A 26,305-nucleotide genomic window follows, 5' to 3' on the forward strand; every position below is an offset into this window, starting at 1 on the left:
TTGATTTTGGTAAATAAACTTTCTGATGTGTTTCTGGATTCATTTTGCCAGTATTTTACTGAGGATTTTTTCATCAATGTTCATCCAGGATATTTGTATGAAGTTTTCCGTTTTTGTCATATCTCTGCCAGGTTTTGGTATCAGGATGATGCTGGCCTCATAAAATGAGTAAGGGAGGAGTTGCTCCTTTTCAATTGTTTGGAATAGTTTCAGAAGAAATGGCATCAGTTCCACTTTGTACCTCTGGAAGAATTCAGCTGTAAATCCATGTGGTCCTGGGCGTTTTTGGTTGGTAGGCTGTTAATTACTGCCTCAAATTTAGAATTTGTTATTGGTCTATTCAGGGATTCTACTGCCTTCTGGTTCAGTCTTTGGAGGGTGTTTGTGTCCAGGAATTTATCCATTTCTTCTGGATTTTCTATTTTATTTGCATAGAGTTGTTTAGAGTATTCTCTGATAATTATTTGTTTTTCCGTGGGGTCAGTATTTCTATTGTGTCTATTTGATTCTTCTCTCTTTTCTTCCTTATTAGTGTAGCTAGTGGCCTATCTATTTTATTAATTTAAAAAAAAACAGCTCCAAGATTTGTTGTTTTTTAAGGCTTTTTTGTGTCTCTATCTCCTCCAGTTTCTCTCTGATCTTGGTTATTTCTTATTTTCTAGCTTTGGGGTTTGTGTGTTCTTGGTTCTTTACTTCTTTCAGTTGTGATGTTAGGGTATCAATTTGAGTTCTTTCTACCTTTTAGATGTGGGCTATAAATTTACTTTTTAACATGCTTTAGCTGTTTTCCAGAGATTCTGGTATGTTGTCTCTTTGTTCTCACTAGTTTCAAAGAACTTCTTGATTTCTTCCTTAATTTCATCATTTACCCAGGAGTCATTCAAGAGCAGGTTGTTCAATTTCCATGTAGTTGTGTGGTTTTGAGTGAGTTTCTTAATCTTGAGTTTTAATTAGATTGCATTGTGGCCTGAGAGACTGTTATGACTTCAGTTATGGGTCTTGACTCTTTATTTAGTTAGCCATTCTGTGTTTTTTAATTGGGGTATTTAGCCCATTTACAATTAAGGTTAATATTGTTTGTGTGAATTTCATCCTGTCATCATGATACTAGCTGGTTATTTTATAGACTTGTTGATGTAGTTTCTTCATAGTGTCATTGGTCTTTGTACTTCAGTGTGTTTTTGTAGTGGCCAGTAACAGTTTTCTCATTCCATTCCATATTTAGTGCTTCCTTCAAAAGTTCTTGCAAGGAAGGTCTGGTGGTGACAAATTCCTTCAGTATTTGCTCATCTGAAAAAGGGTTTATTTCCCCTTCACTTAGAAAACTTAGTTTGTCCAGATATGAAATTCTGGGTTGGAAATGGTTTTCTTTAGGAATGTTGAATATTGGCCCCCAATCTGTTCTAACCCGTAGGGTTTTTGCTGCGAAGTCCACTGTTAGTCTGATGGGCTTCCCTTTGTAGGTCACCTGGCCTTCCTCTCTGGCTCCCCTTAACAATTTTTTCTTCATTTTGACTTTGGAGAATCTGATGATTTTGTGTCTTAGGGTTGATCTTCTAATGGATTATGGTAATTAAAATTGCTATGGTTTCCATCAGGTTCTAATATTTTTTATTTATCTGTAATAATACAAACAGTGTATATTGAAAAAGAGGAAGCTAACAAAGCCTTTTTTTCTCTAGACTGTCTATGAGTAGACCAGTGTGTTTCATTATGCAATAATGAAGCTGTAGTATTTGGACACATTCAAGAAGCTAAAAAGCATATTAGTAGTATATAATAGTTGCAGATAGAAAATAAAATATTAAAATATTAAGAATTTTAAGCAAAAGTGAGTTAATCATACAATTTTAGGTTAGACAGAGTATCAGGAGTATAACTTCCTCTCTGAGTAATGTCTTGTGATGCTTAATGACCATAGGTCACCAGAAACCTGTACAGAGTGATCGAGAAATGTGTTTCTAAGGAGATTCTGATAGGCATTCAATTTTTCATTCAAATCCTTCTGCCTGTAATTAGCCATAGGGGCAGAAATTAGCCTGCAAGTAATTGCACTCGTAATGGGTTCACTGAGTAATAACTTTGTTACCTTTTAACTAAAATGAAGGAACTTCTTTCCAATTGTATGTGCAATTGCCTCATTATGAAGTTCATTATTTTCAGCCTCAATTTGACAAGTGAAAATGATTTTTGGGTCATATTGTGAATGTGTGTAGGGCAAGTTCTAAAAATGTACCTATCCCAGTTACCTATTCCTGCTGCATTACAACTTATCTAAATTTAGAGCCTTAAGTAACAACTATTTACTACATCTTAATTGTTTTGTGATTCAGCAATTCATCAAGACTCTGAAATCTGATTCTTCTACTCCACATGATATTGACAGTGCTACTTGGCGGTGTCTGGCATATGAATGTACTGACCATGTCTTAACTGAGTTCTTGTGTCTAAAGGAGATGGCTGGAAAGTGACATTCACCAGGGACTGTGGATCAAAGCACCAGCACAGTGGCTTCAAGGTAGTTGAAAATTTTGCCTGGAGACTCAGAATGTAAGAATAAGTGTTCCAGAGAAAAAGGTAGGAGTTGCATATACTTTTGGCTTGGTTTTGAAAGCCACTTAGCATTATTTCATGTGTATTCTTTTGGTTGCAGCTGTTACAAGCTCCTCCAGACTTAAAAGGAGGGAAGTAGTAACAAATAATTGATAGTTATCTCTTTAAAGTGGCATGATAGCCTAAGAAAGAAAGATGAGAAAAAACAGTAGAGAAAACATGTAATAATAGAAAAGCCTTAATCAGGAAGTAAATTCACTGATCATAGATTGGTTGCAAAAATTGAAAATAGCATAATCTACTTGTTACAAATACATGCATAAAATCTTTATCACTTAGAAAAATAGATGGAGAAACAACAAACTACAGGGAAGCAAAATATTCTCTTGTTTAAAATGACCAAAACGTTTCTCCAAGTTTTCAAGTTTTTATTAAGTATGATAATGACAATGTATAAATTGGGCTCTATGGTAGGTAAAGTATTAGTTAGGAACCCATTATCGCACTTAATTCTTGAAACAATGCAATAAAGATACTATTATTATCTCCACTTTCTATTTTAGAAAACTGATGTTTGAAGAGGTAACATAATATTCCAAAGATCACACAACTTATTAATAGAAACAACCACAGTATATTACCAGGTCATCAGATTATTAAACACATTGTTTTAACTATTATTTTACTATCTGTTGCCATTTAATTTTCAAATATGGTTAGTGAAGTCTCAGGAAAAAATCCTGGACTTTCATGAAACAAAAATTATTCTGAAACCTAATTCGATGACTAAACCTAGCTCAGAGTTATAGAAGAAATTCACATTATTCTCTCCATTCATTTATGCTCATATTTACCAAGATTTCTTGTAAAGTAGCTACTATTTTGGAAAAATTGAATTGTAGATCTGTAGTTTTGAAAGAGAATGTAGAGGCAATCCAGTGAAGTATGCTAATTTTATAGTATGTTCACAGTAGCAGAATTGTGAAAAAGTATTAAAACGGTACCTTCTGAGCCATAATTTAGAGCAATAAAGTTTTCAATAGAAATTGTAACTTTTGAATCTCACTGATCTCCTTAAATTTCCCAAAATATTTGTAAACTTGGAAGTTTTTTTCAGTGGTTGTCCTAAGAGAAAAAAAAAAAATCCTCAATACCTGACAAATATTCCTGGTGAAGGCTGATATTTTCCAAGAACTCAGATGATGTGTTGATCCACCTTCCTTAATAAACCCTAAAACCCTATTAGTCATAAAACTATAAATAAATAAGGTATCAATTATGACTGCACTCTAAGATATGAGGCACATTCAGAAGTAATTTGAAGCAAGCGTGACAACTCTAGGTGATTTTTCTGAAGAAAAGACAATGAAAAGTTGGCTTGAAAAAGGAAAATTCCAGTCTGTCATCTGAAGTTGTTGAAAACCAAAATCATTTAAGCAGGACAGAAAGATTTTCCATAATAAACACAGCATGACAATGCTTTGTTGTCATAGCTCTGTAGAAACACAAATCCATTGAGGAATAAAAATAGACCTGGAAAACCGGTTTAGAGTTTCCATTTTGCAGTATTGTTTCTATAAATAATTTATAGCTCCATACTGTATATATATAAACATTTACATATCTACATTTATTTATGCTATATCCTGATGATATAAAAATAGTGTCTAAATTTTTCAATACACCACTCCAGGCTCTTGCTAGACTAGCATTTCGTTTGTACTCTCAGTGCAGGGACCCTATCCTAACTACATGGGATCACCAAATGTTACCTTCATTAAATTCAATGGGAATTTTGAAATATTGGCTCAATCTGCACCATTGGTCCAGTAGAAACTTAAATCTCTTTGCCTGTGACTGTCCTGCTTTTCTTTAAATGTTCATGTCAAAAATCTCTTCCTCTTGGATGCCTTCCTTCACCTGAGGGGATAATTACTTTTTTACTAGAATTACTTCTTTCTTCTTATACATACATTGCCACTTAGCAGAGCCTTCAGCACAACCTTAAACTCACTGAGGGCAGGCATACTTAGCATTATGTATTGCTCATCCTTGATTCTCAATGAGTACATCCCAAGGCAGATTATTGAATGCTAGCTCTATGCCCAGCACAATGCAAATATTTGGATTTTAAAAAAGCAAGAAAGGAAGCGATAAAAAGAAAAAGTGTAAACATAAAATGAAGGATAAAAAATTCTCCAAAATCAGGCTATGAGGTGAAATAAAACAGGTATCAAACATAGCTTATGTTAATATGCATTACTGGATATCTTTGAAGTTCCAGACTGTAAGCACCAGGAGGGCAGGCACATGTCTGTCTTGCTCAGCAAGTTTTCAAAGTGCCTGGCAGATTATATATGGTCCTGATTTATTTATATAGAAATAAATGTTCTACTAATATTGCTGCTCTTCACTTTATCTAACCCTGGATCTGTGACACCAAAGGCTCTTGGTAAATATGTATTGATGCAGAGATGAATGAATGAAACAGTAGCAGTGTTTGTAGAATTTTAAGAAGAGATACCTATTGTAATCAATAATTAAGTTGTTGTTTCTACTATAGTCAGAATCTGAAAGTGAGGTTACTAAAAACATAAGGATGCAAATACTAGTTATTAATTTTAAGAAGTTTGAGATTCCATTAACTTGGACACTTAGACTGGTGCTGATGCCTGGATAGCCTTTTGTAATGACAGCTGCTGATTTAAGACTTGGAGTAAGTGACAGTAGCTGGACAAATGTCAAAATTTCACAGCTGACTTTCTGGCCTCGAGACAGGAGCCACATCAGGGATTAGACTAACGTTATGGTTAAACTCAAGCCTAGAACAATCAAAGACAGGCACAGCAAGGACAAAGGCAGAAGAACAAAAAAGCAGAAGAAATTATCTAGAAGAGGTCATCTCTGGAGCCTGATGACACCAAACTCAACCATCTGAGATCTTACAGGACTGTTGCTCAGAAGAAAGAACATGGAAAGATCATGAATATTCACTGACTGGTCTCCTATTTCTGTATTTTATGATTTTATTTTTACAATGTGTTTAACTTTTTACAAATAATTAACACACATGACACAGATCAGAAAGTTACTAATCTATACCTATTTCTGATTCCAAATCTAACTTATTTTCTCTACCTTAGATCATTAAAATGCAGAGCAAACAATTAGGCTGAGGGAAAGACCTGTTTTTACTTTATTCACATTATGTTTCTAATTTATCACTGAACTGACAGTCCAAAAATAGGCTTAAAGCAAACGCTCAAATTCACCTTGTGTTCTAGAATTTGGCTATGATTTTTCTAGAGCAAGAGAAAAGCAAAACAAGTGTGTACAGTTTGTATGTGTGGGTGTATATACATATGTATATTTCTGTGTATATTTATAAGTGGTGGTTCAGAATTTTTCTCCTGTACTTTCGCATTTGAATATATTATTTTCAAAACAAAGAGATAGTTTTACCCATGAGAAATGAGCAAATGTTATGTGGCACCTGAAGCCCCTTTTTCAAGAGCTGGGGTAGTTTATAAATTAGGCACATTTCTCCATGGGTAGAAGTCCAGAAAATGAATTGGGAGCAACCTTGAGGGACAAGCGCTCATTTGCTCCTGACTGCAGCTTGATTAGTCTTTGGCCACATGATCTGATTAGGTTTCAGTAGGTGTAAAAGGCAAGACAAAAAGGAAGAAACAATGTTCATCGCATGGCACAGACAGTGAGTTATCAAAGCTTCAACTCAGGAAGAAAAAAACCCTGGGTAGCCTAAAATTCTTTAGTGGAGAAGAACATATTTTTCCTGGTGGGCTTTCTCAACCTCTGCACTATTAACATCTTGAGCTGGATAAGTCTTTGTTGCCGTGGCTGCCCAGTGTACGTCGTGGCTGCCCAGTGTATGGTATGATGCTTAGCAATATCCTTGGTAGGTCCTTGAAGGATACCCAGTAGATAGTAATTGCTCTTCCCGAGTTGTGATAGGCGTATACCTCTGTAGATTGCCAGATTATTTCTAGGGGCCAAAATCACCCCTCTCAATGATTACTTAGGAGTTTTTCGTGTGTTTGTTTTTTGTTTTTTTTTTTGAGACGGAGTCTCGCTCTGTCGCCCAGGCTGGAGTGCAGTGGCGCCATCTCGGCTCACTGCAAGCTCCGCCTCCCGGGTTCACGCCATTCTCCTGCCTCAGCCTCCCGAGGCTGGCGCCCGCCACCACGCCCGGCTAATTTTCTGTATTTTTAGTAGAGACGGAGTTTCACCGTGTTAGCCAGATGATCTCTGCCTCCTGACCTCGTGATGGGCCCGCTTCGGCCTCTCAAAGCGCTGGGATTACAGGTGTGAGCCACGGCACCCAGCCGATTATTTAGGAGTTTTAAGAGAAGAAGAAATAAAAAGTAGTGAACTCAACGGACCCATAAAGAAAGTCTGTTTCCTCACATAAACAAAATTTTTAGTGTACAATATGGGGTACAAGAAACACAAGATAGCACTTCAGTCTGTCAGAAAGTTAACATTGGTAATTCATTCATTTACCTATTCAATCAGCATGCACTGAATGCTAACTCTATGCCCAACACAATGCAAAGACTTGGGAAGGTTAAGCTGTTGGGAGACAGAGTAAATAATGGGACAATTTGTAAGCAATGTCTGTACAAGGAATTACAGAGACTCTCTGCTGAGGGAGTTAACCGATATGAATAGAAGGATCTTTCTAATTATTTCATTCTATTTAACCTTCCTTAAATATTTCCTCCTCAGACATGGCAGACTTTTTGTAATAACCCATTAATTAATTATTTTCACTCCACAACCACCTTTAAAAAATTATTTTCCTCATGTAATGTAGTTTTAAGACCGAATTGATTTTTCTCCTTGTCAGGAGCCATGGGGCAACAGCTTGAGCCTCTTGGAACCCTCTCTGCCTGCAAGCAGCAGCACACAACCAGTGAGTTTTTCTAAACAGAATCCTATTTGCATGTGGCCATCAGGTTGGAACGTGATAACAGTCAACAGACACTTCAGATGGGTTTTCTCAGCCAAATCTGGAAAGCTTCTGTCATATGCCATTGTAAAATGAACAATCAAAGTTGGTCTTGGGGGAGGAGGGTCCTCTCCCATTGCCACCAGGCCTATTTGCTGGACTAGCTGAAAGGGATGGGGGTTGGTGGGAAGCCATATGGATCCAAAGAGAAAGGAGAGATTAATTTGCAGGACAGATTGCAAATTTTTCATATATTTCTCAAAAATAGATGCATTTAGAATATCCTGTCTTTTTTTTTTTTTTTTTGCTTTTTAACCTAGTTCCTGTCTTTTTAGTATGCCTAAGAGATTTACTTTAAAAGGAATGGCTTGGCAACATTCTTATTCAGCTTTTTGTGGGACTCTGTTTTATCTTTTCTATTTCGAATGTTGCTTAGGCGAGGGGCGATTGTGTCTGTGCTAAATTCTTAGAATTGGTTTGTTACTTATGAAATGAATTCCAGTGTTTTAAAATATAAAAATGATGATATTTAAACATTATTTACTTGTTTAATAGTCTCATCTGTTTCCCTGGATCCCAAATGTTGGGGAGTTTCTCCAAGTTATAATATCGCAGAATGTCTTAACATGCTAAATTTAATAAGATAAATAATTTATTTATATTAAGACATACAACCTTAAGATATCCATTGTATAAAGCCAGACCATCTCAACAAAATGATCTGGCAAAGACTGTGCATTATTTTATGGACTGGGGGAAGCCCTGGGAGAAGAAGCCCAACCTAGGGCTATCAGAGTCAACAATCGGTTCTATTCAAAAAGTGTATGTTAACACAGTAATTTAAAATTGTTACTTTTTTTTTTTTTTTAAAAAAAGAGCTTTTTATATGAGTGTTTCAGTTATCACTATTGAAAAAACTGTAGAAAAATATTTATTTCTGAAGTGTGAAGTAGACCCAAGGAATTTTTTAAATCATGTTTTTCTACTGATGTGTCTACCTATGCTTCTGACAAAATAAATATTTTTAGTAGAAACAAAATGGCATAAATGTAATTTACTTGTCTGACATTTATTTGTTTGTTTGCTTTTCTCATTTAACTTTACGAAAATCATAAAACTGAATTAGTCAGACAACTGCCCTATGTTTAAAAATATTTTATGTGTAATTCTCATGTATTTTACTGATATGAAAGCACCACTAGTAATAATATTAGTAGATTTATACCAGCATTTATATTTAAATGATATCCCATTAACAAAGTATAATCAGACAATTATAATTTTGGTAATGGAATAAATTTTATAAAACTATGATTATACTTCTCAGGAGTGTACTTGAGAGGGAGAATTAAAGCTTCCTCACAAGATCATGTCTAAAGGAGACAGGACATGACTAGAGCTTTTCAAATGATGACTGCCCTTTTTTATTAGAAGTGCATTAAATGAATATTTAATACCTTTGTTAACAGCATCATAGAATGTGTTAATGTGAAAAATGTTCTTCTCAACAATAATATCTTAAACTCCCTTTTAAAAAATACTTTGAATAATTACTGCATCAGATCCTCAAGAAAATGAGGTAGGCAGGGCCTGCAGTGAAACTTCTTTTATAACGATAAGGAAACTTTACATCTTAGCAGTCATGGATCTCACCGTATTTCAGGATATGAGCTACAATAAGATCCAATTATTGTGTAATATAACAATGTAGCATGGTTGACTGGCCCAGGAATGACAGTTATATATCATTATTCAAATTTAAAAATTAAAATTTTAACATACATATTATTTTTCATATTTAATGATACTTGCATATCAAATGATAGTTACATATCATTTTTTAAATTAAAAAATTTGAAAAATATATGACAAATATTATGCATCACAGACCTTAGAAACTGATAAAAATAACTTTCAGAGAAAAAGCATTCCTTATATTTAAATTATCTAATCAGCTAATCCAATCTAACCAACTTTTCAAAAACTATTTACTGAAAGCCTACAATATAATGTTCAATTCTATAATACTAAAACATACAAACAAAACTACATATAGTATTAAGGAAGGCAGAAAACCTTTATTTACAGCTGATATTATCAAGAGATTTGTTGGTCTTCTTTGTTCTGTAGGATTAACCAAATAAATGTTATATACATACAAGTACAGACATACAACAAGCATAGGAGGAGGGTGATATTTGTATAACAGAAGCCTACTGAGGGATCATTTGGTTGTGGATAGTTGGCTCTCCATGCACAGAGGGAATGAGTTAGAGCAGAAAGAGCAAGTGTTAAGTTGGTGTCCAAAATAAAGTGGAAAATAATTAAAGTAAATGAGAAATTTACTTTAATTACGAGAAAAGGAAGGAGTAAAAATGAGAAAAGGAACGAGTAAAAAATGGGCTAATTTATAAAGAAAGAGGCTTAATTGTCTCATGGTTCTATCTCATTGGCTGTATAGGAAGCATAGTAGCTTCTGCTTCTTGGGAAGCCTCAAAAAACTTACAATCATGGCAGAAGGTGAAGGGGAAGCAGGCACGTCTTACATGGCTGGAGTAGGAGGAAGAGGGGTGGGGAGGTGCCATATACTTTTAAAACAACCAGATCTCATGATAATTCACAATCATAAGAACAGCACTGAGAGGATGGTGCTAAACCATTCATGAGAATACCATCCCTATGATCTAATCCCCTCCCACCAGGCCTCACATCCAACATTGGTTATTCCAATTTGGCACGAGATTTGGGTGGGGACAGAGATTCAAACAGTATCAAAGGAGCACCATAGTGGGAGGTAGATAGAATTTAGGTGGAAAATATGCCCATTTTCCATCATGTATTGAATGCGTACTGTGTGATAGGCACAACTGTAAACACTGAGAAAGCAGGGTTAAACAAAATTATCTCCTGAAGAGAAATTCCCTGTGAGGGTCATACTTCAGGATCTCATATGAAAATGGATGTCTGAAGAGTGTGTGATGAAACATCCTTTGCACTTGATAGTGTCTCTTTCTTACTCAGAATCTCTTCTCTGTTTTGTACCAGGCTGTTGCTACTAGACCTGAGACTTCAGCAACATCTGACACTGCTATTTGTGTAAGTGGCATTAAGGAAAAAGAAATTCAAGAGAATGCACTACATTGTAGTTTTAGATCTCATAAGGAAGTTAAAAAAAAAAGGGGGGGGGGTGGGGAAGAGACAGATGAGGCCAAATTTGAATGAGACCAAGCATTTCGCACCAAGGAAATCACTGCAAATTTGATCATGAGACTATTAGCCCTTAACAGTCATAGATACATCAGATAAAATATTGGAATTCTATTAGTTGGAATATGAGCTTTTTTCCCTAAAGAACAGGTAACTTTGAATGGAATCTGGATTTATATCCTTCAGAGGGTTGTTCTGAAGATAAAATAATAAAACATATTTAAACCACTGAACACAATGCCTGACTCTGTAGGTCATGAAAAACGCGATGTCCCTTTAACCTATGTATTTTTTCAAGTGACTGATAATGGGCCACAGTAATGATAGTCACCCAGAAATAATAGACCTAATGTCCAAAGTAAATGGATTTAATTATTTACTTGTAGCAAATTCTGCCAAAATCATGCAGATTCAACAGAATTGTTTGCAAGAGTACTAAGAAAAAAAAAAAAAAAGAAAGAAAGAAAAGCTAATATGAGAGTTTTGGAGCAAAGACTATTATTTTATATTTCTTTAAAATTTTTTCAGTCTATGTTTTCATAATTGTGAGTCTTGAAAGCATACAAATAAAAGTTTTTATAATCCCCATAAAGACAAGTGCTTATGAACCTATCTAGCGTGTTCTCATATATGCCTTTATGTCTAGAGTGCAATGTGTCTAAAAAACATGCAGAGAGTAGTCATCAGAACTGAAAAATGACAAGTGCTAAAATATTTTCAAAGTTGCTTTGTTTAGTATTGAGGCTTCATATGAACGCATTGCTCAACTTTAAGGTTGTATAAATTATGACATAAAATACATTCCAAGAAAGTTCCAAAGTTAATGCATAAAGCTGGTACACACACACACACACACACACACACACACACACACACAAATGTGAAACAAACTCTAATGTATAAAAATTAGATTATATAGATATACTGAATGTCTGGGAACTTTTCATTTGTCTTGTGATTTGGGATTTAGGATTTTGCCTAGAGAAATAAAACAAAACCCTAAAAGCGAACATCAGAATAAAGAAGATTACAAAAAGCCAAAGGAAACAAATTATTTCTGGAGTGGTAGGTACTTGACAGAGAGTTTAAAAAAAAAAAAAAAAGATGAAAGCAGACCATGAATCTAGAGTTACATTCTTACAAATGGAAAGAAGGACTTCCCTAAAGCTCTATAAATTATATCATTTTAAGAAAAAGGGAATTATGTTTGGCTTAGTTTAGTATCTCCAAGTGAGTCATTGTTAAAGTATTACAATCAAAATAATAAAATCTGATGGTGTGATTCGTGTAACTTCAATGAGTTCAGATTTGTTTCTATTACCTGTCTAGTTTTAAACTTTTATTTTACCAATTTTGTTTTCATACATTTTGATTAAGATGCTTTGTTTAGGACATATCATCAGGTATTCATTGATAGTCAAAGGAAATACAATGTTCAAATTTCTCCTAATCATCTTTTGGCACTGCAACCAGTCTACATATCAAAAAACACTTGAGCGTCGGGCTCGGTGGCTCACGCCTGTAATCCCAACACTTTGAGAAGCCCAGGCAGGTGGATCACCTGAGGGTTCGAGACCAGCCTGACCACCATGGAGAAATTCTGTCTCTACTAAAAATACAAAAACTTAGCCAGGTGTGGGGGCGCATGTCTTTAATCCCAGCTACTCTGGAGGCTGAGGTAGAAGAATCGCTTGAACCCGGAAGGCGGAGGGTGAGGTGAGCCGGCATTGCGCCACTGCACTCCAGCCTGGGCAACAAGAGCAAAACTACATCTCAAAAAAAAAAAAAAAAAAAAAGAAAGAAAAGAAAAAGACACAAAGCAACGACAAAAACACTTGAGTTATATTTTCCTTCCAAGCACTTTCAAGATGATTTATATACATTGAAAATTTTAGTAGATTAGATAGTTTAAAATTAACATTATCTCTCAGAGTAATTTAATCTTCAAGTAGCCACAACAAAGCTGTCCTGTGTAATATCGGTTTGAAGAGCATTCTAAGGCTGATATTTTTTCCCAAATGGTATAGCTAACATTGTACATTGTTAAAATATTTTCCAGTCCAGTATATATTATCATAAGTAGCTAATTAGTATAAAAATTGTGCAAACGAACATTTTCTTTAAATATGAGGTAAATTCCAGACTTTCATGTTTAAAATTTGGGAGCACCACTCACATTGCTATCTAGGGACATAGTCTCTTCTAGAGCTGGGCATTGTGCAGTAGCATGGCCATGTAACACAGTTCCATGCAGAATTCTAATAGTCAGATTTTAAATATAAATATTGTAGCTGGTAGATAACAAAAGATACACCCAAATATGGAGAAGCAGGTTTAATATCCAATACAGACTACATTAAGAGCTCAATATACATAATCTATTCAACCCTTTAATGTTTAATGATCAACAAAATTTCTGCCTTATGATAAACAATCAATATGTAATCATTGAAAAAAAGAATGTATTTGGAGTAGTAAACATGGGTGGAAACTTAACGAACTTATTTAAGGGATTCAGACCTATTTTATTCTGATTCTAAATTCAGATCTAACCACTGAGAATTATAGTTAGCAAGGTTTCTACCCAAATCTTAAAATAGTCTTTGGATTGCTGAGATTGTTTTTTCTTCTAGGTCTGAGCGTCCCTGATTTAATAGGCAGATGGTTGTTACTCACAACCAGTTCAGATTTGCCTTAGGTGAATCCACTGAAAGCCTGTACCTGCGCTGTTAATGATAAAAAGTGCGGGCAGTTGCTGAATATTTGCAAATTATATCTAAATAATGTGACTCACTTTCAAAATATTTATTACACCAATCCTCTTAGAAACAGACAATTACTTTTTCAAACACTTTATAGATAAACAGTCCTAAAATATATGAAGAAGTGAACTAATTAAATTCTTATTTTGTCTGATACCAAAATAAATGCAGGTCTAAATTTTAGCCCCGAGGGACTGAGTATCCTATAAAACTTAGTCAGTTTAGTTTTACGTTTTTACAAACATAATTATTTTTGCAGGCCCCCAAGACCATTCTGAGGAGGAATAATTTGCTAGGAGGGCTCAAATAATTCAGAGAAGTTGTTATAGGTACAGTTTATTACAGAAAAGGTACATACAGATTAAAACTAGTAGAATTAAGAAGTCAATAAAGCAGAGTTCAAAAAAAGACTAGATATTTGATTTTATTGTCCTGTCCCAATGGGGGATCATAAATAGTTTTTAATTCTCCCAGCAACGATGTGTGACAATACACATAAGTATGGCCAACCAGGGAAGCTACTTTACACTCAGTGCTCAGTGTTTTTATCGGCGTTGATCACAGAGGCCTGGCTGACCATGGGTGAGGCTGAAGGAGGTCTTAGTTAAACAGTCTGCAGTCCCTCTAAAAGTCAAACTAATGCCACGTGGCTCAAGGCTCCCAACATAGATCACATTGTTATTACAGTATAAACAATGCAGCATTGTCCCACTCCCCAGGTAAACAGAGACACGTTTGTCAAACAGCATAATGATAGGGCCTAGAAGTTGTCTCTACCAGCTGTATGAGGACAGACTTTTCCATGGCGCGTGCAAGTTGCGACACCCAGATCTGCCAAATTAATTCTTTAGTACATAGGGATAGAACAACAGGAAAAGCAAAACTCACCAGTGTTAAACTTATATATAATATGCACAATTATATCCAAATTAAATATATGGTAAAATTAATATGCACACCATGCAAATCATCTACTGTCCTACCTGCCATATATCCATTCATATATATTTCACATGAAGTCTGAAGTTTCGTTCACATATGATTGGGAGAGCTATAATATACCTCTCTGGCAAAAGGAACAGAGGTAAATAAAAGAGTGTTCAGGGGAAAGTATGGTGACTTCGAGGTGTTAGCAAAAAACCAAGGTGGAAATGTATAATAGGAAAATTTTTTTAAAACATAGTTCTAAAATTTATGACTTAAGTCACAGATTTTTGAGCAATTTGCATAAAGGAAATTGACCTACAAGTACAAAATAGGTTGTCTAAAAGAGAAAAGTGGCTAGAAATTGTTATTTTTTCCTTAGTGTATTTCTTATACTTTATTTGAGTTAGAGTATAAAATGAAATCTTTCCAACTTGTTTTCCAGTAAATGTTGGCCTTCTAGAGAGTTCTGTAAACATATGTTGCCGTCTGCCCCTACAGGATTACACCTGCCCTAAGTGGAGCGATTGTTTCTCTCCAGCTTTGTTGTTTCCAGCTGGGAGCTATTCCTATAGTTATGACAATATTCAGCTTGATTGCATGCCCAAATCTATAGTGCTAAAATAGAATATACATTTGCATACAGGCATAAACACATGTACAAATATATGTTCTTACTCATTTATCTTTAATTGTGATGTGCATTTTAATTTCTCTGCTATATTCGTGGCTCAGTATTCTACCTAGTTTTCCAAATATTGGTCTCTTACAGCAGCTTTTTAAAAACAATAACTGTATCATTAACTTAATAGCTGCAATTTGTGAAGAATTAACTTTGTGACAAACACTGGTTTAAGAGCATAATCTCTTTTCTCACACCATGCTAAGAAGCATGCTATGAAATAGGTAATCTCAGTTGCCTTTTTTGCATGTTAGGAAACTGGGCTCCAGACAGATTAAGGTAATAACTGAATTCCCAAGCTAATGAGAGGCTGAAATAGAACTCAGAACCATGGTTTCTGAAACCAGAGTCCTTCGTGTCAACACCTATGTTGTGTTCAAGGCTGTTTCTTTGGACACTGCCTCCAGTAGAAGACTATACTGCCCTTCTATTGGCCAACATAGACTTGATGTCTCTATAGCCAAGAAGAATGAGTTAAAAGGAGGTCCTTAGGAACAGATCTGCTTGATTTGGCTAATAGATATAAAAGTGCCTGAGATAGAGCAACTCTGATTATTAACAGTTACTTATTTACTTATTCTAGCAATTTCAACAAATCATAGTTTGCATGTTGATACATGCCAGTGTTTTTCCTAATAATTTACGTATATACATATACATATATAATATTTTTATATTTACAATTTTTTTTCCATTTAGGTTTACTTTGGTATGCACTATGGAAAAAACCGAATTAAGTAAATATGTATTTGAAGATCTATATGATATATAACAAAATGTATATGATATTTAACAAGAGATAACACCTGGGTATGAAACAAATTTAAATTTCTGAAAATATCTTGAAGCAAAGTATGAGAACAACTTAGTTATCATAAATATTTGAAAAGGTTATTAAGTAACTTCTGAACTCAGTCTTTAGAAGATTTAACTTATGCTTCATAAGTTAAATAACTTATGCCTCATAACTTATGCCTATAACTTATGCCTCATAGGTAAGTGCCATTGTAGGTCTAATTCACCTACAGGCATGGAATTTGAGACTTGAGGAAACTTTTATCAAAAAATTATTAAAATCTCCTTTCTTAAAAATCATCATTCTTAGGAAGAAATTAACATTTCTTTCAAAAAATTGCTGCAATTTTAAGGCAATGGCTTAAAATGTATTAACTGAATAATAGTGCTTCATTAAGTTTTTCAGTAAAATCTTTCTGATCATTTACTACAGGCCAAGTCTCATGCTAGGTTGGGGGAATAAACCATGTGCAAGATATAATCTCTGATATAAGAAAGCTAATAGCAAATTCAAGAAGGCATGCAGGTTCCTAGAAAAATCTCAGCTGAGTATGATAAGTACTGGAAATATACGCAAGGTGTTGAAGTACTTCCAAGAAGGGGCACCCAAATCAGCAAGTGATTTCAAGTAACCAGTTTAGTATTTGTTGCATATGTATGGAGTTTTAAAAATTATTTCATATCTAATTTGTCTTTATTCATATTCACAATTATTTCATTAATTTTTTTCTGCAGAATTGTATCAAAAAGAGAAAAGTTAATAGTTTACATGAATCAAATGTGATATTGTAAAGTAGACATCATTCTCTCATAGATCTCCAAAAGCTGGGTTAGAAATTATAGACAGGTATATGGTCAGAAGGGTTTTTTATTCATTTCTATAGCTACAACACACACACACACACACACACACACACACACACACACACACACACACACACAAACCAAGTCCTTGTTATCTGCCATTTAGCAGGAATCCAATTACTGAGCATGAGCTTACTGCCTCATAAATAGTATCCTCTTAGCTTTCCAATCACACCATTCCAATTCTGTATTTTGTCAGCAAAAGTCCTGTTTTTAAAAATAATACTTTGGCCATCTGCTTACCCATATGCGCTACACATCACTGAATGTTAGATTCTCTGCAAGTTTTATAGACAGTACCACAAACCTTGAATGTGTTTTCTCTCATAATTAGCATTTTACAGCCACATTAAATTGATCACAGGTAAACTGTTTCATTTTGGTGTGTTATTTTGATTGTAATCAGACTACTTGCTGGAAAGTGGTTTTCTAGCCAATATATTTTAGTTATAAAGAGTTTTCTTTCCCTTTTTTCATAGCAAATACATTAGTTTAAAGGTCACACTTGTCAGACCTATAAACTAAATCCCAGACTTGCAGTGTAAGACATCTCTCGAAGGAGCCATCAATGTTTACACTGGGGTGAAGAATGTTATCTTAGCAGTTTCATCAGTTTCACTGACTAATGATGTCATTTGCAATAGTTACAGTCTCCTCCCAAAGAAAGAGGGAAAACTCCTTGGTCAGGAATTCAGTTTTCAGTTTGCATATTCTAAATTGTGTGTGTATGTGTGTGTGTGTGTGTGTGTGTGTGTGTCTGTGTGTGTGTGTGTGTGTGTGTGTGTGTGTTGACTATTCTCTTTTTCTACAAAACAAGATAAACTGAAGAAATCTAGGGTGGGGATCTGAAGTTATTATAGCTCTTCAGCTGAGGAACTATTTTGTTTATAGATGAATTAGAGAAATTTTAAATCCCCTGGGAAACCTGCCAACCTGAGACTTCAATGTTTTTGTAACACAATCATGACAAATAAAACCTTTCAACAACCTTTTTTTTAATGTGTCCTGTTTTCATGGTTAAAATGTAAGCTGAGAAGTAACACATGAAATACTCGCAATGTTTTCTCATTTTCAAATATATTGATCACAGAATCTTGAAATTCTATTAAACCATGGATATTCAATTTTTTCAAGTTTTAAAATACATTTCAGTTGAAAAATTTATATTTGAATCTGCTAAGAAGCCATTATGTCTTTTACTCTCCTACGACCTTCCTATACCCATCGTGACGTTGTTTTCCTGTAACATCTTCTCTGTCTTTAAAAATATGAATCATATAAAATATGTTCACAAATTAAGGATATAAACCAATAGGCAAAGAGATATGTAAGAATTAATTATACTATACATAAGACAGAAATCAGTGGGAGAATAAAAGTTCTAAAATAGAAGTGCTAAACTGAAGTGGAAGAAGAGGAAAGAAAAGTAGGTAACAGCATGATTATGAGATTGGATGTATTTATGAGGTATGACTGGCAAACTTGGTAAGAGGGTTGCAATGAGGCAGTGGGGTCAACAGCCTATATCAAGGGAGCAGTGGGGATGGGAGAAATTTTGAGAGGTATTTCTATAAGGGGGATGAATAGATGTATGTGAAAATTATAGTACACAGGTTGACATTTAAAGGACTCCAGATTCTGATAACAATGCACCGGGTAAGTAGAACATCCTATTTGAATGAGAAAATTTACATGTACTATAAAATGTGTGTATATGTGTAAAAAATAAACACACATGCACACATACACATGCATCCATGGAATAAAGGAAATCCAAAGTTTGAAGTCCAGCACCTTTAGGTCCCCTTTTCTCCTGATGGAATTTGCAATTTCGGAAAAGGCTGCTGTGAGGCTAATATACTGAGTATCACGTTTTTGGCAGTCTTGTGTGGCAAGAGAAATAAATAGAGTGGCCAAGGGAGGAAAAAATGAAGATGATAAAGGTCCAGATTCAGTGCAAAGAGCCAAAGAGGTAGACAGTAAGAGTAAAACATGAACTGTACTCAACCAGACTGAAGTCTGGATACACATCCCCTCAATACCTAAATAATCTTCCTGATGATCTCATTTTACAAGTTACTATTCACAACTTGGAGGAGTAAAACTACATTTTCTCTGTAAGAAGTAACTTCTTAATAATCTTAAGGGACTTCGACTCTACTTCATGTGTTGTGCGTGCCTGCACACACACACTTCATACACATACTCAATATGTTTACATATGTTTACAGTGTGTGACACAGGATGAAAGAAGACAATATGAATTAAAAACTAACACAACTACAAGAAATAAACTCAACCTTTTCGGCTATAGATGTTGGTGTTATCAGACACAAACTTTAAAGTAACCATGATTCCAAATTTCGATGTTAATTTCAGTACAACTAAAGCAAGGCATATATTTGTAAAATAATAAGACAAAAATCCGAAGGGTAAAAACTACAATGACTGAAAATTAACGATGATACAAAAGCACTTAGCAAATTAAGCATTAATTCCACTTTAACTGGAATCTTAAAAAGAAGGAAGACTACATAGATGTGGCATTTGCTCCCCATTGTGAATGTACTAAACGCTATTTAATTTATCGCTTTAAATAGTTAATTTTGTGTTAGCGAATTTTATTTCAATGAAAAAAATGATTTAGGAGAGAGAGTAAAAGAGCATTTCAAGGAGAGAAGCTGTGGTCTTCCTACAACCTATTTTGTAAAGCAATACCCCATCATTCACATCACTTCTTTCATATCCTGTTCTCCAGATGTAAGTCTCTAAGTCCAGCCTACTTTCAATAAAAGCAAGTGTGGGTAAGCTCCAGCTCTTTAACAGAAAAGTAATAATCTGGAGAAATTTATTTCAAAAGTGCCACCATCAATGAACATATCTTTCAACACCGAAAGTAAATTTTTCAATGAGAAATAAAATGATCCCAGAGAGAAATAGGAAGATCAAAAAAGAAATGAATATCAATAGAAAGAGTGACTATGTGAATATAAGTCAATCCGATTGATTATTGATTGTATAGAACAAAATGTGGTTTTGGTCTCTCTCTCTCTCTGTGTGTGTGTGTGTGTATACACATGGAAGGCAGAGACCAAGAGAAAGAATGAGAGAGACAGACAGAGGGAAAGGCAGATAGATTTATAGTATGTGAAGACAATAAAAATAGGTGAGGCTAAATTAAGCTAATACTCTAACTTACTTGGAATGAGTATTACTAACCTACACTTTACTAACGAGTATTGCATGTCTATAACTAGGGTCATCAATAATAAGACAATGATAATATTTTTTAAATTAAGTTCTGGGATACATGTGCAGAACATGCAGGTTTGTTACATAGGTATACACATACCATGGTGGTTTGCTGCACCCATCAATCCATCATCTACATTAGGCATTTCTCCTAATGCTATCCCTCCCCCAGCCCCCCAACCCCCAACAGGTCCCAGTGTGTGATGTTCCCCTCCCTGTGTCCGTGTGTTCTCATTTTTCAGCTCCCACTTATGAGTGAGAACATGTGGTGTTTGGTTTTCTGTTCTTGTGTTAGTTTGCTGAGAATGATAGTTTCCAGCTTTATCTATGTCCCTGCAAAGGACATGAACTCATCCTTTTTAATGGCTGCATAGTATTCCATGGCGTATATGTGCCTCATTTTCTTTATCTAGACTATCATTGATGGGCATCTGGGTTGGTTCCAAGTCTTTGATATTATGAACAGTGCTGCAATAAACATACATGTGCATGTGTCTTTATAGTAGAATGATTTATAATCCTTTGAGTATATAACCAGTAATGCGATTGCTGGATCAAATGGTATTTCTAATTCTAGATCCTTGGGGAATCATCATACTGTCTTCCACAATGGTTGAACAAGTTTACAGTCCCACCAACAGTGTAAAAGCATTCCTATTTCTCCACATCTTCTCCAGCATCTGTTGTTTCTTGACTTTTTAATGATTGCCATTCTAACCGGCAGGAGATGGTACCTCATTGTGGTTTTGATTTGCATTTCTCTAATGACCAGTCATGATGAGCTTCTTTTCATACATTTGTTGGCTGCATAAATGTCTTCTCTTGAGAAGTGTCTCTTCATATCCTTCACCCACTTTTTGATGGGGTTGTTTGTTTTTTTCTTGTAAATTTGTTTAAGTGCTTTGTAAATTCTGGATATTAGCCCTTTGTCAGATGGATAGATTGCAAAATTTTTCTCCCATTCTGTAGGTTGCCTGTTCACTCTGATGATAGTTTCCAGTTTCCATTGCTGTGCAGAAGCTCTTTAGTTTAATTAGATCCTATTTGTCAATTTCAGCTTTTGTTGCCATTGCTTTTGGTGTTTTAGTCATGAAGTCTTTGCCCATGCCTATGTCCTGAATGGTATTGCCTAGGTTTTCTTCTAGCGTTTTGATGTTAAATAACATTGTATATTTAATTTGGTATCTTACATTTTGTACTTCACATTGTTATATAATAATTTTTCCCAATTCTTATAATTATACTCTAAAATCATGATTTTAATGATTATATATGATTAGTTTGGTATTTCATTATTCTCTTGTTTGATTTTTAGTTTTTTCCCAAATTTCCTACATTATTTACATTTTTGTATTAAGCATCCTTAAATTATAGAAGTCATTTAGTACATTACTTATTGAGTATAAAGATAGAAAACATTTTGAAGCTCTATGTGGATATATTTATAAAATATTATATATACATTAATCTTGTCAAATCTTTCAGAAACTTTGTACCAGTTTACTTTTCTGCTAGTAATGCAAGTACCTCTGTTTTTGCACTTTTGCACACAAATATATGAATTTTAAATCTTGCTAAAATAATAATAATAAGAGAATGAAAGTTTATATAAGGGATAAGCATGGACAAAGAATGGACTAAAAACATACTTTTAATTAATCTGAATGAAAGAGGGATGTACAGTAGGTAAGACAGGAGCAAAACCATATATATTAATAAGAACACTAAAAGTAAATGGATTAAATATTCCAATTAAGAGATGAGTTAAACAGACTGGACAAAAATGAAAACCACATACATTGAACATACAAAACGTGCAGCTTAAATAAAATTTACAGACAATTTGAAATAATATTGGATCTGATTCAATTTTTTTATTCTCTGGAAGAGTGCGTGTTTTGGAACAGTCTGTTCTGTAATGCTTAGTAGAACTTTCCTGAAAAGTCATCTTTACTGTAACTTTGTGGAAAGATTATTCAATATTTGAAGGTCTATTATAGTTTTTTAAAAAATGTTCTTGTTTTAATTTCAGTAAGCTGTATTTTTCAGAGGGATATATCCATTGCATCTATTTTTGTCATAGTTGTTTATAATATCGTATTTGTTTATACTATCATCTTATTTTCCCTTTAATCTAAATAGCACAATGATTATGTTTTGTTTTTCATGCTAGTTAATTTTAATTTGAGCCCTCTCTTTTTGATTATCCTTGCAATATTCTTAAATTTTATCAGTCTTTCCCAATAACTCACTTCCAGATTTGCTATTATTCTTCAGTAAGTTAGTTTTCTAATACATCAAAATTTTTATCTTTACTTTTTCTTATTTAGTTCCTTTTTCTTGTTTTAGAATTTTTATTTTTTTTTAACTTCTTAGATTGACTACTTTCCTCTTCAGTTTTGTATTTTGAGGACTATATATTTTCCTCTAAGTAATTATTTAGTTGCAGTCCACAATTTTTGATGCAGTTTTTTAGACATCATTCAGTTATAATAAGTAAATTCCCCTTTGGTTAATGTTTTGATGCACGAGTATATGAATGCTGTATTAGTTCGTTTTCACACTACTGATAAAGACATACCTGACAGTGAGTAATTTATAAAGAAAAAGAGGTTTAATGGATTCCCAGCTCCGCATGGCTGGGGAGGCCTCACAATCATGGCGGAAGGTGAAAGGCACATCTTACATGGCGGCAGGAAAGAGGGAAATGAGAGCCAAGCAGAAGGCTAAACCCCTTATAAAACCATAAGATCTTGTGAGACTTAATCACTACCATAGGAACAGTATAGGGGAACTGCTCTCATGATTCAATTATCTCCACCCAAATCCCTCCCATAACACTTGGGAATTATGGGAGCTTCAATTTAAGGTGAGATTTGGGTGGGGATACAGCCAAACCATATGAAGAGCCAACTTTTGGTCACCAATTTGAAAGACTGAATTTTTCCTATCCTTCCTGAGATTTGTTTTTTAGTTGCTTCCTCTTGCCTGTTTGATTAAAACTTTACACTCACAAAGTTGAGAACTGTACTTTTCTATTTTTTATTTTATTTTATTTTTTTTACCTGGAGCTACCCTAGACTTAATATCCTGCTCTTGTGTCTACTGCAAAAAGGTAAGAAAAATTTCAAAACTTCCAAGCTTTGTTAAAACCTTTTTTGGCACAATTTTGCTTGGTTGCTCACTAACTGCCCAGGATTTCTGATTCCACTTGAAAGTTGTTCTATAAATTTCTTAGTATCATTACTGATCAATGAATGATACCTTTCAAATGGTGCCCCTGGCTCTAGGTTTTATTATTTCAATGATTTGCATTGGGAAGGCTGTTTAGAGTTCTCATTATTAATATTGCCTGAAACTCAAGAAAGCTGAGTAGCTGAGTACAGCTACTCTTGAAAGTAATTTATTACAATTTCTTATGAGATTACAATTTACTCATTCTTGACATCATTTTATAAGCAAATTAATGAAAGGTTCTTGTTATATTAAATTTCTAAATGTGAATTTAAAAGGAGAGCCTAATAGAAAGGTTTTACTCTTAATGTTAGTCACATTAGCTATGAAGAATTCTTAATAAGTCTAATCATAGCAATATCTTAGTAAAATTAAGAAATTTTAGAGCCTGAATGTATTTTGGTGCCACATGTAGGATAACTGAAGCAACTATTTTAATGAGATTTTTCTAAGGTCATAAATCTAAGCTAATGACAGTAAAGAGACTCTAATTCAGGACATTTGACTTCCATTTATTATTCTTTGTACTAATATTAGCCTAAATACTATTTTCTTAAATGTATCAGATAAGTACTGCACTATGGACTTTGCAAACATTATTTTAGTTAATCTTGAAAATAAAATAGTTGGTGTTGATAACGGGGTAGTCTATGCAACATGTGGGGTAGGAGGTATATGGGAAATCTGTACGTTTCTCTAAATTTTTCCGTGAACCTAAAACTGCTCTAAAAACAGTCTTAAAATAGCAGTAGCTGTAAAGAAGCAACTATTTTATTCTGATCTTGCAGAAGGAAATTAAGTCATGCAGACGTTAATATCTGTCTTTCTTAAAGTCATATAATGAGAGAGTGACACAAATAGCACTAGTATCCATTGCTTAATTCTCCAAAAGTGAGTGAGTGTGTGTGTGTGTGTGTGTGTGTGTGTGTGTGTGTGTGTGTGGGAAGAGGGTGGGTCTGTGTGTGTTAATGGCTATATTTACACTCTGTTCTATTGCACGCCCAAAGGCTCTTAAGAACCACATAATTAAAAAGTCAGTTTGTGGTAGGGAGGTTTAGGCTTACAAAAGAGTTTTAAGGAAGTCTGGGTTTATTCTAATTAAGTGAACTACCAGGGTGCTAAATGAGATTCTGTGCTTGGCATACTCTGTTTGCTTTTGCATGGTGTTATATTTGTGGATGAAATATTCTGGGGATGAATGTTAAAAGCCCTTGTGCCACCTAGACCCTCTCCAGAATTATTTTCTGAAAAGACTCTTCACTTTGGCAGCTGCTTTGCAACCTGGGAGTGCATTTTAATTGGCATCACATACCTTTATGGCTGAAGGATTTATTCTTCTCTCTACAAATTCCCTCCCCTCTTTAACCTATTAGTTGAAATATTTGAATTAATATCACAGAACTTTCCCATTATAAATTCTTTGGGATCATAGCACAACGGGATTGCCGCTTTTCTTTCAGCAAAAAAAGACTGAGAATTAGCCTCTGCCAAAAAATGAAAGTTTTGTTAATTTCTTCATTTCGTTTTCCCTTTCATCTTTTTGTTTTGATCTCTGCCAACTGCTATTTGTTCAATATGGCTCAATAAAGGTTAAAAACAGGATTTTCTGTACATGCTTTGTCAATATTATAATAGTAACATTTTCAGGGGAAAAATGTTTTCCGTATTACACTCCATGGCATTTGTCTCAATGGCTCAGACAATTTGAGGCATTCAGCTAATCTTAAATAGACATTTCTGCTTATTTCCCAGAAAATGGAGCTCACATAGTCAACAATTTGCTTCTGTTTCTTAAAATGCTAAGCAGCTCTTCCATTACTCCCTGGATTTACCTTTAATAAAGTCCAAGATGTGAAGTGGAATTCTAGAGGCTAAGAACCTGGCTTTGAAGTCAGATGTGTCTGCTTTTGAATCTCAACTCGGCTTTTTTTGGTTCTATGTCTTTGGACCAATTACTTGTTTTCTTTAAGAGTTAGTCCCCGAGTTGATAAGTTGGGGATAAGAATATTGAGAGTGAATAAAGAAATACAAGTAAAAGCTTAGCAGACCACTTGGCAGATATTTATATTGCAGAAAATAAATAGTAATTAACTACTGCAATATAATTACATAATAAAAGTATTAATAACATTGTAAGCCACGAGCTGAGAAGAAATGAACTTTACAGAAATTGTCCCACTCTGAGAGAACTAAGAAAATAATCATAGATTTGTTACATCTTGAGTGTGACATTTAGCTATTAAATAATAATTAAAGACATTTATAAGTAAAGATAAATTTGAAGAACAATTTTAGTTAATTAGTAGTTTCAGATAAATCACAATATTATCTTAATTCTCTAAAATGCATGGGGTATTTTGTGAATGCAAAACAAGGAAGCATTGCATTTAACTCATCGAATTCTCTGAATAATTTTATTTCATTTTAATTATATCATTTGATACCCAAGTAAATATGAGACAAAAAATTAAGGTGCTTTTGTTAGTGAACTGACATATTAGTTAGATCAAATGCAAAATATAATGAAATCATGATTAGTGAAAATGTTTCACACCTCTGGTGTTTTAACTGTAAAGCACAATGGTTCATAAGCGCAAGGTCAACTATAAGAGTATTTCCTCTCTGTGCTTATATTATGTCTGTTATTTTCAGCTTTTTATTAATTAGGTAAAATCTAATAATTTGATATAGTATGCTATCTCTAAATGTTATACATGGTTTTGCGATATGATAGAGGTTGAATTGAAAGTATACAAACTCTTGGAAATCTTTTGGAAAGTATATAAAGTCTTGGAAATCTTTAACAAGCCATATACTCCACGGCTTTTTAAACTTTCTCTAATGAAAGACAAATTGTATATAGCAGAAAATATATTAAATAAAAAATACTCCGATTTTGATTTCCTAATGTGTAGCTCACTGTTGAACAGTATGAGAGCTGGGATGTCAAACCACTCTCTCAGCCAAAAATCCACGTAGAACTTTTGACTGAACCTAACTACTATTAGCCTACTGTTGACCGGTAGCCTTATCGATATCATAAACAGTTGATTAACACAT

The 26,305-nt window shown here is 34.3% G+C and overlaps 1 long non-coding RNA gene across 1 annotated transcript; it reads left to right on the forward strand.

Moving 5' to 3' along the window:
• Positions 1–2,437: 2,437 nt before the first annotated feature.
• On the forward strand, positions 2,438–10,962 carry LOC123574394 (uncharacterized). The gene is made up of 3 exons (XR_006699241.3): positions 2,438–2,577; positions 7,424–7,489; positions 10,571–10,962. It is a non-coding gene; the product is annotated as an uncharacterized lncRNA (long non-coding RNA).
• The last annotated feature ends 15,343 nt before the right edge of the window (positions 10,963–26,305 follow it).

Source organism: Macaca fascicularis, chromosome 7 (genome assembly GCF_037993035.2).
Source record: "Macaca fascicularis isolate 582-1 chromosome 7, T2T-MFA8v1.1".
Lineage (NCBI taxonomy): Eukaryota > Metazoa > Chordata > Mammalia > Primates > Cercopithecidae > Macaca > Macaca fascicularis.